The sequence below is a fragment of the Pinus tabuliformis genome, chromosome X (genome assembly GCF_031772625.1).
Source record: "Pinus tabuliformis cultivar Carrire ecotype Pingquan chromosome X, CPIR1, whole genome shotgun sequence".
Taxonomy (NCBI): Eukaryota; Viridiplantae; Streptophyta; class Pinopsida; order Pinales; family Pinaceae; genus Pinus; species Pinus tabuliformis.
Genome location: NC_142308.1, coordinates 315521308 through 315526892, shown reverse-complemented (window position 1 = coordinate 315526892; position 5585 = coordinate 315521308).

Genomic DNA, 5585 nt, shown 5'->3' with positions numbered 1-5585 from the left:
TTATGTTAAATTATGGATTCCATACACTATGAAAATTTAACTAGGTCTACTAAACATGCATATATGATCATGTGTATAGTTAAATATTCAACATAATACCAGAACTTACACCTTGAGGCCTCCAACCCCTCATAACCATTAGAATTATCCACATAACCATTTCATTGCAAACAAATAGGAATAATACATTCCTCCATTAGCAGTGATGATACACCGATTGTTATATAAAAATAATATTTATCATTCACATGGTACAAGGATACACAAAAACACAAGTAAGAAACTTATCTTATTAGTTAAATGACTAGAACCTAAGGGAGGGACTTTAACTCTCCTCCTAATAGTAGGACAAATACATTATTGTTCTTTCTTGAAATTAACCACCACTGAGCCATATTAAAGTCTAAGGAGTGAAGTTCTCAAGAGAAATTCACATTCACAACACATGGAATCTAGAGCACACAATGTTTCCACTTGCAATTTGGCAGGTGTCTAGAGAAGAAAATGTCTCCATCCAAACAATCACTTTTGGGAATCTAGAGAAAACAATGCCTCTACCTGTGATCTTACATGAGTCTAGAGAACATAATGTCTCCACCAAATAATCACTAATAGGAATCTAGAGCCCATGGTGTCTCCACCCAGTTCACATTACAGGAATTCGGAGATCATAATCCTCTACCTATAATCCATTAAGAATCCATAACACACCATTCCTCCACCTAATACCTTTCACGAGAATCTAGAGTGCACATTTAGGGTCTCCAACTGTGAAAACACCAAGAGAATTCCTAGAGTACCTAGTGTCTCCTCCTACTAATTAGGAGTCTAGAGTGCACTGTCATCTACCTCTTTGACACCACAAATTTAGCTTGAGCTTCCATTGAGTTATTTCAATTCTTCATGCACACTGTGGCTATACAATATTTCTTGTTGTTGTGTTCTCACTACACTTGAATATTCATTCCTTTCTCAGCATGCTTTATGATATCACGTGTAATGATTCTAACTAAGTTCCCTCCTTGCGAGAGTTATTATCTTGTCTCCTCTTCTCTAACGAGTTTCCTCATCCCTCCATCATACTCCAATATGCCATCTTTTATGCTGTGTGTTGACCAAGGCCAACACATCTCTTGGGAGTAGCACTAGATCATCCTCTTTCCCATAGAAATTCTGATGCTTGTACTAGATTTGGATTCAATTCATTAGGGAGATAGGTGTCCAATTACATGCCACTTCTGAGCTTGGCTATTTCCCCAAGCAATTCCTAGGAAACGTCTCCTCCCAGAATTCTGAATATGTATTCTCTCCTTTAGTCTAGTCATTTTTATGCTCACAATTATTTCCAATTGTACATAAAAATATTTACAAGAGGGGCAACCAAAAAGGGCTATTATAGACCCCACCCCCTAGAGGAACACCATCCTCGATGTTCTATACCCGAACACAAAGTTTACAATGAACTTTATATACACCACTCTTTTACATTTACATTCACTTAATCTAAAAATAAAAAATGGTAAGATACCCTCATATAATCAACCATTTCCGAAGTGCTTCATCTAATCCAAAGTGCTTCCACTACACCTTGACATGCTCGGTTACTCAATTCCAGAGCTCGATCTACCTTTGATCCAAAATGCATAATGGCTCTGGCTCACTAGTACAAATGGGGCCAAATTCTGACGGCTATTCATAGGATATGCAACTTAGTGGCATCGACTATCTCACAAATTAGAGTTGAGAAACTCGTCATTGGAATTTTGTCGAATAGTCAACATTTTTTTAAATGTCGGATATTCGATAGTACAAACATCGATTATTCGACACAAAAAAGATTGAAATTGTCATTAAAAATTTGATGCTTCAAAGTTAGTTTTACAACACTCAAATCTGTCGGATATCTGATGCTAAAAGTATCAGTAGAAACACTCACATGCATTTAATATATGACAGTAATTTTTTTTGTCTAACGGGAAGTTTCGATGGTGTGTCATCAGATAATCGATGTTAGATTGTGTGACAAGTGCGTTATCTCTCGAATGATTTCTTCAGTCGGTATGGAGCAGAAAGTTTGAAGTTTGAGCATTAGATAATCAACATTATAATAAATTATTTCAACGAGAGTTTTATATCTTAGACATATCATTTTTTCGGTATGAAGTAGCAAGTGCAATAGTTGGGCGTCAGATATTTGGTAGGATAACAATTTTGTCTGATGATAATTCTATATGTTTGATGCTCTCTTTCATTAGTGTTTCGTCGAATATCTGACGGTTTCCCCATCAAATAATATTAGGATATGCGATGACTTCCATGTACCATCAAATATCCGATGGGTGTCTATGCATTAAAAAAAAAAATGATGGTTGAGAAGGAGGTTTTATTGATTTATCCATGGCTCCATCGTATTCATTCCAAATGTGAAAGACGAACACCTCTATTCAATAATTCAACCACTATGATCAATAATCCATAAATCAAAATTACTCACAATACATAGCAATGTAATTTTCGTGTTATTACTATTGGAGTGAAAGAGAACAATATCTCATCATTTTTTAGATTTGCACCCCAAAGCCAACTTTTGAATTGACAAACAATGATAAATACCTTATGACTCATCCCTATATCATAATTGTTATATATCTAAAATTATACATAACACACTCACACAAACAAAAAAGTTCACAAAAATGAGGTGATCTCTACTATGTCTTGTTGCCCTCAAAATAAATCATGTTAACATGGAAGGGAATTTTTTTCCACTTTGAGTAAGTTTGGATAGTCATCAAACTCAAAGTTTCAAGTGATTAAGAAAATTTGGAAACTTTTTGCTAGATTTCTAAAGTTGCTTAAAAACCAAGATTTGAAATGGTATCTATAACAAAAATTGTAAATCCTTCCTCTACAATACAATCCTAATTATTAATTACATATTCAATTCATTACTCTTATTTTTGTCCATGATATCTATATGCATAATGTTCTCTTGAACTATTCTTCAATGTCTTCTCTATGGAACTATAGTTATGAGCTTCTTTAAGGCACATAAGTAGTTTGCATGTCTAATGGATGCATTAATATACCACGAGGAGAAGTTTTCTATGTAAAATAGGATGTTTAGAGTTTTTTTTAATGGTTGGTAGGTGTAGAGATGATATACCATTGTAATAAGATGGATTTTGTTCCACACTAATACTCTCTTCCTTTTGTATTTAAGAGTTTGGGAAGTGACTCATTTTAACCTTTCAATAATAAGAACATAGGTTCCTAATAAATGTGAGTAGAAGCGTAAGTATTGCAATGATAATATTATAATGAGAGAGGATAATATCACATAACTCACATACCTACGTGCTAAAGCAAACCTACAGTCTATAATGAACTTCAATTGAACAAAGTTTTTGATGTATGCTTTGTTAGGCCAAAACAAACCACAATATGTGATTCTTTATGGATTGATACCATCAAATAATTACGAGAGGGGAAATTATTTTTTTAGCGCTGTAGGGATTATTAACGTGGAAAGAATCCCAACACCCATAAGGTTAATTTCAAATTAACAAACCTTTTTGTGTATGCTTTACTATCTCAAAACTATCCTAAATATGTAAAGCTTGAATATTTAATATCTCCAAATGGTTAGGCCCATGATGTTGTGATAAGATAATTTGCAACATCACATAAACATTGACCATAACTTAAAAATGAATTATATTTTTGTGGTAAGCTAGTTTTCAACATCACAAAACACTAACCGTAACCTAAAAACATCTCACAAAATTTACATAAAAAAAATATTAACAATATTAATATTAAAACTAACATTACATTATGAGTTTAAAAATATACCAATCTAATAAAACCATCGACAATGCTACTAAAAATAATGTAACTTTGAACAACCATATATATGAAGATTAATGTTTAGTAAAGATAAATTAGGAGTCTTGGGGGGAGTGGGTGTCTAATAACATAGGGTTCTAATAAATAGATAACCACCCATAGATCAAAATGGCTTATAACATATAGTATTGCAATATTTATATTGTTAATTTTAATTTTAAATATAAATTTAAAACATATGGATATAATCGTGCAACTGTGGATGCCTGGAAGAGAAGAATTAATATTAGCATACAAAAGGAGTCATGAACTGATATAACAATCAACTAGCCAGTATAACGATGTTTCTACAAGCTGATAACAAGGATCATTTATGGATCCTCCTTTGTGATGTCATGGAGTGATTTCTTGTTAAAATGTGCAACTTTGATCAAATTTCACCTTGGACAACTCATTTGTAGAAGATGATTATTGGAATGAATTCCTCTTTTCGAGAGGACCAATTTTGACCTATGGAGCGCTAGATTATGACAAGGGAAAGTTTGTTTTTTAGGTCAAGGCCACACATGTGGTTTTGGTCAAGGTCGGCCCCACCAATCATGTAGGCTCATGAAGCCCAAGAGACATGACCTTTGACCCACATTGACTTGTATAAATAAAGGTCAAGGAAACTTCATTTTTACATCTTCACATCACACATCTTTCTCTCTCCTCTTCTGATTGGTTTGAACTTCGATCAAAACTATTATCTTCACACAAGTGAGAGTTTGACTGGGCATTTTATCTCTGCAATGACTTCTTGTTTCAACTAGCATTTTACAACATTGACGAAGGTTAATTTGACCTATTTTGACTGTGATTTTTGGAGGGTTGACTCTGTTTGACTAGGCTGCATTGAATGACACAAGAATCGAGGAAATCTGGGTAGGTTTGACTTGCGTTGAGCGTAGGCCTAAGGTGGTAGTTTGACTGTAGGGTTGACCTTTTGTTTTACTAAGTTTGACCACTCCAAAGTTGATTGTGTTGTTGATGTTTGACTATTAATAGAGGTCGAGTTCCTCTTTCCTTTGACCGTGCCTTTTTGGAAGAGTTTGATGAGTATTTGACTTTCTGGTTAGGGCAGAGTTTTATTATTATTGAATGAGGGTAGAATTGTATACTTTGAATGGACCGTCTATTTTACTATGAGTAGTGGTATTAGATCATCATATTTGCAAGTCAATTTGACTATTAACTTTGATAGTTGTAGAAAAAAAATAAAATAAGTTGCAAGAAGGATCAATAACTTAGTAACTGATGACTTGGTAGATGGAATGAGTCTGTGGTCAAAGGGTCAATTTTGTCTTAAATTGATCTAATCTACTAGAGAAAGAGTTGATTGTGTTTTTACCTTTCACAAGGTTTTTCTTTGGTCTTGTGCCTACATATTGTGTCCTTGTTTGTTTGGAATTTGTCTTGATGAACATAACAAATTGAAAGAAATAACTAATAAAGAGATAAGAACAATCACAAGAAAATGTCAAAGGTAAGAGAAATCCACTTGAAGAATCTAATTCACATAATGCCCTAAATTTATCAACATGGTATCAGAGATTGGTTCTTTTGCATAAGGGTAGTAAGAAGGTCACTAAGGCCTTAAAGAAAGAAGAGCAATATAAGTCTCCTCTGACAAAGCTTCTAGAAGATACAAAAGAAAATTCTAGGCATTCTAATAAGCCATAGTGTAGTAATTAGGC